The sequence below is a fragment of the Triticum aestivum genome, chromosome 1B, assembly GCF_018294505.1.
Source record: "Triticum aestivum cultivar Chinese Spring chromosome 1B, IWGSC CS RefSeq v2.1, whole genome shotgun sequence".
Lineage (NCBI taxonomy): Eukaryota > Viridiplantae > Streptophyta > Magnoliopsida > Poales > Poaceae > Triticum > Triticum aestivum.
In genome coordinates, this window is record NC_057795.1 from 497,713,494 (window position 1) to 497,726,747 (window position 13,254).

Here is a 13,254-nt window from a genome sequence, read left to right on the forward strand (position 1 = left end):
ACATGCCAATATCTCACATTTCTACTATCAATTGAGAATAAACCAACTTTTTGCATGCTTACACCATACTATTTTGCATGAGTTTTCCTTTTTACAGGCACCATTCGTGCGACACCCTTCCAGGACACGGCACAACGGAGACAAAGGCACAGACATGCAGCAGGGCCCTGCTCAAAGGTTTCTCTTTAGATTAAGCCCCTGCGTAAACATTTTTTACTGTCTCTTGTTGCTTGACATCCCACGGGTATTCAATACACCCACAGGGGATACTGGCGTTATTGGCATTTCGCCATGACCGGTTAATGCACGTACCTAGAAATACAGGGTTCATAATCAAGGGCACTACCCAGCCTAGTATATGTTATAAAGTCTGAATACCTTCGGGAGTGTTCGACATCGCGAGTTTGGCCCTATATGCATCAGCTCCGGATCATGTCTTTGGTCAAATGTTGGGTTTGCTCGGCTCCTGGGTTTCCTGCCTTACGTTCCGTTATATCGGCTAAGGCAGACAAAGGAGAACTACTGCGATTGTGCCCTGGTTATTCCGGATGAGCACCTCAGTAGAGAAAGCCGAAAACTGACTGTCATGATACAGCGAGAGACTGGTCAACCACTCGAGGACTAATCGGAATCTTCGGGATTCCTCCGCACTAACGAAGGACCGTTTCGCGGTCATGTACATACGCGCCCATATCCGGATGCACGCGAAGGTACCAGGGGCTATATAGTAGCTCCACCGTCAAACTCCTATGGCTAAGTGAAAGTGTTAAAGCTATATAGTCCGGTTGCCTAGTTCGACGTGCGATCACCTCCTTAATGGACCAACACGTTGGATCAAGTGTGATTACGCACATTTTTGCGAACACCCCCGCATTATATGTGTGGGGGCTGAAGCCAACAACTGCTAACTTTCAGGATATATACATATTGAAAAACGGCCGCACATGAGGCACTATAAAACTTTCGGGCGAAAGTATAAACATAGCCTTTATAATCAAAATAGAATTGTTTTTACAATTGAACAACTTGTCACTCAAACATGACATTCTTCGAGCACTGAGCCTCTATTAAACGGGCACCTCCTGTGACCTGCTCAAAATAGTGCTCGGCTGGGTCCTGGCTTCCTGCCGGACTCTGGGTTGCAACGCCAGTGGCCTCCATATCCGCCCAATATGTCTTAACACGGGCAAGAGCCATCCGTGCACCCTCTATGCACACCAACCTTTTCATGGCATTGATTCGCGATACGGAGCCAAATAATTGTTGCGCTAAACCAAAATAACTGTCCGACCTCGGTCCCTTCAGCCATAGATGGTCTATTACAGACCTCATTGCAAGATCGAACAACCTATGGAGCTCGGCCATAGCGGCCATCCTCTCACTCAATGGCAACGAGCGCGTTGGAGCACTGAATTGCGACCAGAACAACCTTTCTATTTCATTATCTTTATGATCCTTGAATAACTTGGTCGCATCAGCCATACTTTTTGCCAGATCCGCATACGCGTCTGTAGCGCTCCAAAGCCAATCCAGAGGAGCGTACTTTGGATCTAAGAACTTCATCCGCAACAAATAGGGGCTTCCAGCCGCGATTTCTCCGGCCTGTCGAAGCTCCTCCCGCGCATCTCTAATTTCATAACGCGTCTCCTTGGCCGCATCAAGGGCCTTCTTCAGGTCAGCCGACTTCGCCTGATTCTCCTTTTCAAGGAGCTCATACCGGCCGGCGGCGTTCTTCAGCTCCACAGCCATCTTGGCTATTTTATCTTCACTTCGGCGATGAGCAGCCTGTTCGGCTCTCAAATCTTCGACCGCCTTTAGGGCAGCCGCATTGCTAGCCCGGGCTTGTTTCTTGGCTAGGGTAAGTTTCGCCCTCAGGGCCTCCACGGCAGCAGCTCCGCCTGCAGCCAAAATCATATCACATTAACATTATGATTCTCTTAATATTTCCTATAACAAATGAGGAAAAAAGAGCACATACTCTGTGACTTGTCAAGCCGTTAGTTCACAAGCGTGAGGTCGGCATCCACCACATCAATCTGTCGCCTCAATTTGGAGAATTCAGCGGTCCGGTCTATCGCCGAACCCTTAGCCACTTGCGCATGAATATAGTGCGATCATTACTTGAGAGTGTGATCCTCCGTTTGCCGCCTAGGGCTGGCAACTAGAGTCTCAGGAGCTACTATCTATACGGAGCACACCTAGCGCATGCGATACAACCAAAAAATTACGTATTTCATTATGTACCTCGAAGCCTTTGAGCAGGCTCATAAAAGCTTCGTTCAACCCGCTTGTGGCGGATGAAATCTTCTCAAACACCGTACCCATTAACTTATGATGATCCTCCAATAAAGCAGCTTGCTCCAGAAGGCCCGTCAGTGTGTCCGGCCGAGCGCCGGACTGTCCCGAACCCTTCCGAATGCCCCCCATGGGAGCCGAACACTCCAAGCCCGGGGCGGCTGAAGTATTAGCTTCCGGCCTTGATGGATCCGGACTCCTCCGTGACGACACCTCAGGGTCGCCCGCCCCATAGGGCGGAGAGGCAGGTGGGTTTCACTCTCCATCATCTCCGGAAGAAGGTCCCTCGAAGACGAACTCTGTTGAGAAGAGCTACTAGCTGAACTGCAAAGGATAGATCCTGGTTATTGTTCTCGGAGGAGGAAGCAATAGCTTTTATTCACGATTAACTTACAACTTGGTGGAGGGCTGGCTCGTTTGTGGGCATGGTGCGGTGAGGACGCCCTTCGGGGCAGGGCCCCCTGGTGAAGTTCTCTTCCCTTGTTTAGGCACCTCCGTTTCCAAGTCTTTGGAGGCGGCCCTTTTCTTCCCGCGGGGGGAGGAAACCTTGGATTCACCTCCCCGATTATCCTCCTTCGTGGAGACAGTAATTCCCCCGGTTTGGATGTGCAATGTGTGAAGCTCGGCTTCTCTATTCTTCTCTTCCCCTTTCCCTGAAGGCACTTGGCTTAGCGCATGTCTAAGCATCCTGGCTATTGCAGGACTAGGTGAACCTTCGGGAAGTGGGGCCGGACACCTGATCCTCTCCGCCTTGCTGAGCCAATCCTGGCCGCGGACAGTTTTCAGAATAATGTTGTGGTAAATATAAACGAAGTGTTCGGATTCAGGGTTACTTACTTGGGTATCTGGGCGGTTGCAGCTCAGGCCTGCATCCTCGGTGGTGTCCGGACACTTTACTCGTGGTCCAAAGAATAACTTATACATCCCTTCGAGCGTCATGCCGAAGAACTGCTGAATGGTTCCCGGACCTTCTGGATTGAACTCCCACATCCGGAGAGGTCGATGTTTGCACGGCAGGGCCCGTCGAACTAGCATTACCTGAATGATTCTGACAAGACTGATATCCCCCTCGAGTAGCTCCCAAATGCGGCTCTGCAGTGTCAATACGTCATTAGCAGGCCCCCAGTCCAGTCCCACATTGGCCCATGATGCCAGTTGAGGCGGAGGGCCCGAGCGGAAGGCGGGGGCAGCCGTTATCGGTGTCAAAACCGGAGGATCTCGAGTAGGGGGTCCCAAGCTGTGCGTCTTAGGATCAATGATAACATGAACACAACATTTTACCTAGCTTCGGGTTCTCTTAATGAGATAATACTCTACATGCTGCTTGATTGACTATAATGAGTATAGGGGTTACAAGAGTTGATCTACCCCGAGATCATATGTTGTGGTCTAAACCATAGAGGTATGATGAGTAATGTCATAATCTATCGACTAGCCTGGCCTCGGTTTATATAATGTACCAGAGGCCTAGGATAACAAGAGTCCTGGCCGAATACGCCGGTGGGGAGGAGTCCTTGTCTTGATCACCAAGTCTTGTGGAATCTTCCTTGTATTCGGCAACTGTCCGAACTGGCCCATGAGTATACGGCCATGGGGGTCCTCGTGTTGGGGAACATTGCATAAAATAAAAAAATTCTACGTTCACCAAGATCAATCTATGAGTTCATCTAGCAATGAGAGAGAGGGGTGCATCTACATACCCTTGTAGATCACGAGCGGAAGCGTTCAAGAGAACGAGGTTGAGGGAGTCGTACTCGTCGTGATCCAAATCACCGGAGATCCTAGCGCCGAACGGACGACACCTCCGCGTTCAACACATGTACGGTCAGCGTGACGTCTCCTCCTTATTGATCCAGCAAGGGGGAAGGAGAGGTTGATGAAGATCCAGCAGCACGACGGCGTGGTGGTGGATGCAGCAGGGTTCCGGCAGGGCTTCCCCAAGCGTCTGCGGGAGGGAGAGGTGTAGCAAGGGGGAAGGGAGGCGCCAAGTGCAAGGGTGTGGCTGCCCTCCCTACCCCCCTCTTTATATAAGGACCCCAGGGGGGCGCCGGCCCTAGGAGATGGGATCTCCTAGGGGGGCGCCGGCCAAGGGAGGAAACTTGCCCCCCCAAGGCAAGTGGAGGCGCCCCCTCCCCTAGGGTTCCCAACCCTAGGCGCAGGGGGGCCCAGGGGGGTGCACCAGCCCACCAGGGGCTGGTTCCCCTCCCACTTTAGCCCATGGGACCCTCCGGGATAGGTGGCCCCACCCGGTGGACCCCCGGGACCCTTCCGGTGGTCCCGGTACAATACCGATGAACCCCAAAACTTTCCCGATGGCCGAAACTCGACTTCCCATATATAATTCTTTACCTCCGGACCATTCCAGAACTCCTCGTGACATCCGGGATCTCATCCGGGACTCCGAACAACTTTCGGTTTGCTGCATACTCATATCTCTACAACCCTAGCGTCACCGAACCTTTAGTGTGTAGACCCTATGGGTTCGGGAGACACGTAGACATGACCGAGACGACTCTCCGGTCAATAACCAACAGCGGGATCTAGATACCCATGTTGGCTCCCACATGCTCCTCGATGATCTCATCGGATGAACCACGATGTCAAGGATTCAAGCAACCCCGTATACAATTCCCTTTGTCAATCGGTATGTTACTTGCCCGAGATTCGATCATCGGTATCCCAATACCTTGTTCAATCTCGTACCGGAAAGTCACTTTACTCGTACCGTAATGCATGATCCCGTGACCAGACACTTGGTCACTTTGAGCTCATTATGATGATGCATTACCTAGTGGGCCCAGTGATACCTCTCCGTAGTACGGAGTGAGAAATCCCAGTCTCAATCCGTGTCAACCCAACAGACACTTTCGAAGATACCCGCAGTATACCTTTATAGTCACCCAGTTACGTTGTGATGTTTGGTACACCCAAAGGACTCCTACGGTATCCGGGAGTTACACGATCTCATGGTCTAAGGAAAAGATACTTGACATTGGAAAAGCTCTAGCAAAACGAACTACACGATCTTGTGCTATGCTTAGGATTGGGTCTTGTCCATCACATCATTCTCCTAATGATGTGATCCCGTTATCAATGACATCCAATGTCCATAGTTAGGAAACCATGACTATCTGTTGATCAACGAGCTAGTCAACTAGAGGCTCACTAGGGACATGTTGTGGTCTATGTATTCACACGTGTATTACGATTTCCGGATAATACAATTATAGCATGAATAAAAGACAATTATCACGAACAAGGAAATATAATAATAATCCTTTTATTATTGCCTCTAGGGCATATTTCCAACAGTCTCCCACTTGCACTAGAGTCAATAATCTAGTTACATTGTGATGAATCGAACACCCATAGAGTTCTGGTGTTGATCATGTTTTGCTCGCGGAAGAGGTTTAGTCAACGGATCTGCGACATTCAGATCCGTATGTACTTTGCAAATATCTATGTCTCCATCTTGAACATTTTCACGGATGGAGTTGAAACGACGCTTGATGTGCCTGGTCTTCTTGTGAAACCTGGGCTCCTTGGCAAGGGCAATAGCTCCAGTGTTGTCACAGAAGAGAGTGATCGGCCCCGACGCATTGGGTATGACTCCTAGGTCGGTGATGAACTCCTTCATCCATATTGCTTCATGTGCTGCCTCCGAGGCTGCCATGTATTCCGCTTCACATGTAGATCCCGCCACGACGCTCTGCTTGCAACTGCACCAGCTTACTGCTCCACGATTCAACATATACACGTATCCGGTTTGTGACTTAGAGTCATCCAGATCTGTGTCGAAGCTAGCATCGACGTAACCCTTTACGACGAGCTCTTCGTCACCTCCATAAACGAGAAACATGTCCTTTGTCCTTTTCAGGTACTTAAGGATATTCTTGACCGCTGTCCAGTGTTCCTTGCCGGGATTACTTTGGTACCTTCCTACCAAACTTACGGCAAGGTTTACATCAGGTCTGGTACACAGCATGGCATACATAATAGATCCTATGGCTGAGGCATAGGGGATGACACTCATCTCTTCTTTATCTTCTGCCGTGGTCGGGCATTGAGCCGAGCTCAATCTCACACCTTGCAATACAGGCAAGAACCCTTTCTTGGACTGATCCATATTGAACTTCTTCAATATCTTATCAAGGTATGTGCTTTGTGAAAGACCTATGAGGCGTCTCGATCTATCCCTATAGATCTTGATGCCTAATATGTAAGCAGCTTCTCCAAGGTCCTTCATTGAAAAACACTTATTCAAGTAGGCCTTAATGCTGTCCAAAAGTTCTATATCATTTCCCATCAAAAGTATGTCATCTACATATAATATGAGAAATGCTACAGAGCTCCCACTCACTTTCTTGTAAACGCAGGCTTCTCCATAAGTCTGCATAAACCCAAACGCTTTGATCATCTCATCAAAGCGAATGTTCCAACTCCGAGATGCTTGCACCAGCCCATAAATGGATCGCTGGAGCTTGCATACCTTGTTAGCATTCTTAGGATCGACAAAACCTTCCGGCTGCATCATATACAGTTCTTCCTTAAGATAGCCGTTAAGGAATGCCGTTTTGACGTCCATCTGCCATATCTCATAATCATAGTATGCGGCAATTGCTAACATGATTCGGACGGACTTCAGCTTCGCTACGGGAGAGAAAGTCTCATCGTAGTCAACCCCTTGAACTTGCCGATAACCCTTAGCGACAAGTCGAGCTTTATAGATGGTGACATTACCATCCGCGTCCGTCTTCTTCTTAAAGATCCATTTGTTTTCTATCGCTCGCCGATCATCGGGCAAGTCTGTCAAAGTCCATACTTTGTTTTCATACATGGATTCTATCTCGGATTGCATGGCTTCAAGCCATTTGTTGGAATCTGGGCCCGCCATCGCTTCTTCATAGTTCGAAGGTTCACCGTTGTCTAACAACATGATTTCCAGGACAGGGTTGCCATACCACTCTGGTGTGGAACGTGTCCTTGTGGACCTACGAAGTTCAGTAGCAACTTGATCCGAAGTACCTTGATCATCATCATTAATTTCCTCTCCAGTCGGTGTAGGCACCACAGGAACATTTTCCTGAGCTGCACTACTTTCCGGTTCAAGAGGTAGTACTTCATCGAGTTCTACTTTCCTCCCACTTACTCCTTTCGAGAGAAACTCTTTTTCCAGAAAGGATCCGTTCTTGGCAACAAAGATCTTGCCTTCGGATCTAAGGTAGAAGGTATACCCAATGGTTTCCTTAGGGTATCCTATGAAGACGCATTTTTCCGACTTGGGTTCGAGCTTTTCAGGTTGAAGTTTCTTGACATAAGCATCGCATCCCCAAACTTTTAGAAACGACAGCTTAGGTTTCTTCCCAAACCATAATTCATACGGTGTCGTCTCAACGGATTTAGACGGAGCCCTATTTAAAGTGAATGTAGCTGTCTCTAGAGCGTATCCCCAAAATGATAGCGGTAAATCGGTAAGAGACATCATAGATCGCACCATATCCAATAGAGTGCGATTACGACGTTCGGACACACCGTTACGCTGAGGTGTTCCAGGCGGCGTGAGTTGTGAAACGATTCCACATTTCCTTAAGTGCGTACCAAATTCGTGACTTAAATATTCTCCTCCACGATCTGATCGTAAGAACTTTATTTTTCGGTCACGTTGATTCTCTACTTCATTCTGAAATTCCTTGAACTTTTCAAAGGTCTCAGACTTGTGTTTCATCAAGTAGACATACCCATATCTACTTAAGTCATCAGTGAGAGTGAGAACATAACGATATCCTCCGCGAGCCTCAACGCTCATTGGACCACACACATCAGTATGTATGATTTCCAATAAGTTGGTTGCTCGCTCCATTGTTCCGGAGAACGGAGTCTTGGTCATTTTGCCCATGAGGCATGGTTCGCATGTGTCAAATGATTCATAATCGAGAGACTCTAAAAGTCCATCAGCATGGAGCTTCTTCATGCGCTTGACACCAATGTGACCAAGGCGGCAGTGCCACAAGTATGTGGGACTATCGTTATCAACTTTACATCTTTTGGTATTCACACTATGAATATGTGTAACATTACGTTCGAGATTCATTAAGAATAAACCATTGACCATCGGGGCATGACCATAAAACATATCTCTCATATAAATAGAACAACCATTATTCTCGGATTTAAATGAGTAGCCATCTCGTATTAAACGAGATCCAGATACAATGTTCATGCTCAAACTTGGCACTAAATAACAATTATTGAGGTTTAAAACTAATCCCGTGGGTAAATGTAGAGGTAGCGTGCCGACGGCGATCACATCGACCTTGGAACCATTCCCGACGCGCATCGTCACCTCGTCCTTCGCCAGTCTCCGCTTATTCCGCAGCTCCTGCTTGTGAGTTACAAATATGAGCAACGACACCGGTATCAAATACCCAGGAGTTACTACGAGTACTGGTAAGGTACACATCAATTACATGTATATCACATATACCTTTAGTGTTGCCGGCCTTCTTGTCCGCTAAGTATTTGGGGCAGTTCCGCTTCCAGTGACCCTTCCCTTTGCAATAAAAGCACTCAGTCTCAGGCTTGGGTCCATTCTTTGACTTCTTCCCGGCAACTGGCTTACCGGGCGCGGCAACATCTTTGCCGTCCTTCTTGAAGTTCTTCTTACCCTTGCCCTTCTTGAACTTAGTGGTTTTATTGACCATCAACACTTGATGTTCCTTCTTGATTTCTACCTCTGCTGACTTCAGCATTGAAAATACTTCAGGAATAGTTTTCACCATCCCCTGCATATTGTAGTTCATCACAAAGCTCTTGTAGCTCGGTGGGAGCGACTGAAGGATTCTGTCAATGACCGCCTCGTTCCGGGAGGTTAATGTCCAGCTGGGACAGGCGGTTGTGCAACCCAGACATTTTGAGTATGTGCTCACTGACAGAACTATTTTCCTCCATCTTACAACTATAGAACTTGTCGGAGACTTCATATCTCTCGACCCGGGCATGAGCTTGGAAAACCATTTTCAGCTCCTCGAACATCTCATATGCTCCGTGTTGCTCAAAACGCTTTTGGAGCCCCGGTTCTAAGCTGTAAAGCATGCCGCACTGAACGAGGGAGTAATCATCAGCACGTGACTGCCAAGCGTTCATAACGTCTTGGTTCTCTGGGATGGGTGCTTCACCTAGCGGTCCTTCTAGGACATATGCTTTCTTGGCAGCTATGAGGATGATCCTCAGGTTCCGGACCCAGTCCGTATAGTTGCTGCCATCATCTTTCAGCTTGGTTTTCTCTAGGAACGCGTTGAAGTTCATGTTGACATGAGCGTTGGCCATTTGATCTACAAGACATTTTTGCAAAGATTTTAGACTAAGTTCATGATAATTAAGTTCATCTAATCAAATTATTTAATGAACTCCCACTCAGATTTGACATCCCTCTAGTCATCTAAGTGTTACATGATCCGAGTCGACTAGGCCGTGTCCGATCATCACGTGAGACGGACTAGTCATCATCGGTGAACATCTCCATGTTGATCGTATCTTCCATACGACTCATGTTCGACCTTTCGGTCTCTGTGTTCCGAGGCCATGTCTGTACATGCTAGGCTCGTCAAGTTAACTTAAGTGTTTTGCATGTGTAAAACTATCTTACACCCATTGTATGTGAACGTAGGAATCTATCACACCCGATCATCACGTGGTGCTTCGAAACGACGAACTTTAGCAACGGCGCACAGTTAGGGGGAACACTTTCTTGAAATTATTATGAGGGATCATCTTATTTACTACCGTCGTTCTAAGTAAACAAGATGCATAAACATAATAAACATCACATGCAATTAAATAGTAGTGACATGATATGGCCAATATCATATAGCTCCTTTGATCTCCATCTTCGGGGCTCCATGATCATCTTTGTCACCGGCATGACACCATGATCTCCATCATCATGATCTCCATCATCGTGTCTCCATGAAGTTGCTCGCCAACTATTACTTCTACTACTATGGCTAACGGTTTAGCAATAAAGTAAAGTAATTACATGGCGTTAAATCATTGACACGCATGTCATACAATAATTAAGATAACTCCTATGGCTCCTGCCGGTTGTCATACTCATCAACATGCAAGTCGTGATTCCTATTACAAGAACATGATCTCATACATCACAATATATCATTCATCATTCATCACAACTTTTGGCCATATCACATCACAAAGCAATTGCCGCAAAAACAAGTTAGAAGTCCTCTAATTGTTGTTGCATCTTTTACGTGGCTGCAATAGGGTTCTAGCAAGAACGTTTTCTTACCTACGAAAAACCACAACGTGATTTGTAAACTTCTATTTACCCTTCATAAGGACCCTTTTCATCAAATCCGCTCCAACTAAAGTGGGAGAGACAGACACCCGCTAGCCACCTTATGCAACTAGTGCATGTCAGTCAGTGGAACCTGTCTCACGTAAGCGTACGTGTAAGGTCGGTCCGGGCCGCTTCATCCCACAATACCGCTAAAGCAAAATAAGACTAGTAGTGGCAAGAAAGTTGACAACATCTACGCCCACAACAGATTTGTGTTCTACTCGTGCAATAGAGAACTATGTATAGACCTAGCCCATGATGTCACTGTTGGGGAACGTTGCATAAAATAAAAAATTTCTACGTTCACCAAGATCAATCTATGCTTTCATCTAGCAACGAGACAGAGGGGTGCATCTACATACCCTTGTAGATCGCGAGCGGAAGCGTTCAAGAGAACGAGGTTGAGGGAGTCGTACTCGTCGTGATCCAAATCACCAGAGATCCTAGCGTCGAACGGACGACACCTCCGCGTTCAACACACGTATGGTCAGCGTGACGTCTCCTCCTTCTTGATCCAGCAAGGGGGAAGGAGAGGTTGATGAAGATCGAGCAGCATGACGGCATGGTGGTGGATGCAGCAGGGTTCCGGCAGGGCTTCGCCAAGCGTCTGCGGGAGGGAGAGGTGTAGCAAGGGGGAAGGGAGGCACCAAGTGCAAGGGTGCGGCTGCCCTCCCTCCCCACCTCTTTATATAGGGACCCCAGGGGGGCACCGGCCCTAGGAGATGGGATCTCCTAGGGGGGGCGGCGGCCAAGGGGGGAAACTTGCCCCCCAAGGCAAGTGGAGGCGCCCCCTCCCCTAGGGTTCCCAACCCTAGGCACAGTGGGGGCCGAGGGGGGTGCACTAGCCCACCAGGGGCTGGTTCCCCTCCCAGTTAAGCCCATGGGGCCCTCCGGGATAGGTGGGCCCACCCGGTGGACCCCCGGGACCCTTCCGGTGGTCCCGGTACAATACCGGTGAACCCCGAAACTCGACTTCCCATATATAATTCTTTACCTCCAGACCATTTCGGAACTCCTCGTGACGTCCGGGATCTCATCCGGGACTCCGAACAACTTTCGGTTTGCTGCATACTCATATCTCTACAACCCTAGCGTCACCGAACCTTAAGTGTGTAGACCCTACGGGTTCGGGAGACATGTAGACATGACCGAGACGGCTCTCCGGTCAATAACCAACAGCCGGATCTGGATACCCATGTTGGCTCCCACATGCTCCTCGACGATCTCATCGGATGAACCACGATGTCGAGGATTCAAGCAACCCCGTATACAATTCCCTTTGTCAATCGGTATGTTACTTGCCCGAGATTCGATCGTCGGTATCCCAATACCTCGTTCAATCTCGTTACCGGCAAGTCACTTACTCGTACCGTAATGCATGATCCCGTGACCAGACACTTGGTCACTTTGAGCTCGTTATGATGATGCATTACCGAGTGGGCCCAATGATACCTCTCTGTAGTACAGAGTGACAAATCCCAGTCTCGATCCGTGTCAACCCAACAGACACTTTCGGAGATACCCGCAGTATACCTTTATAGTCACCCAGTTACGTTGTGACGTTTGGTACACCCAAAGCACTCCTACGGGATCCGGGAGTTACACGATCTCATGGTCTAAGGAAAAGATACTTGACATTGGAAAAGCTCTAGCAAAACGAACTACACGATCTTGTGCTATGCTTAGGATTGGATCTTGTCCATCACATCATTCTCCTAATGATGTGATCCTGTTATCAATGACATCCAATGTCCATAGTCAGGAAACCATGACTATCTGTTGATCAACGAGCTAGTCAACTAGAGGCTCACTAGGGACATGTTGTGGTCTATGTATTCACACGTGTATTACGATTTCCGAATAATACAATTATAGCATGAATAAAAGACAATTATCATGAACAAGGAAATATAATAATAATCCTTTTATTATTGCCTCTAGGGCATATTTCCAACACCTCGGCCCAATCTAACTGATCGGGAGACGACGTGGTGAGTACCCCCTAGTCCAGGACACCGTCAGTAGCCCCTGAACCGGTCTTCAAGTTGGGGATGCTCCTCGATTCTTTCGAACTGTTCTTCATCTTCGGTCGTCGGTCTTGAAAACTGGTTCAACAAATCTTCTCATCTTCGATCTTGAGGATCACGAAATAAGTCCGAAGAGTTTACATGTCGGGTATCCGAGGAGCCCCTTTAAGTTTCCGGCCTTTATCAATGCCTTGTTATTATTATGCCACACCTCGGGTTTGAAGTTATTCCCGGGCGGTAGTGTCCTCTTGCATCCGAGCTCCAACGCTGGATTGCATTCGAGGTATCTTTTGCAGCCAAGCACCATCGCCGGACTGCTTCCGAGCTCAAACACCGGAATGTATTCGAGCTTCAATGCCGAACTGTGTCCAAGCTCCAACGCTGGACTGTATCCGAGCTCCAATGTCAGAATATATCCGAGATGTCATAGATCATCTGGGTTCAAAAAGTTGAAGGAGTTTAGCCAAGCTTAATGCCAGAAATGCCCTCTACGGAGCCAGCCACTAGCGTCCGAGCTTTATGCCAGACTGCTTCCGGGGTGTCTATTATAGTCGAGCAACAACGCCGAACTGTATC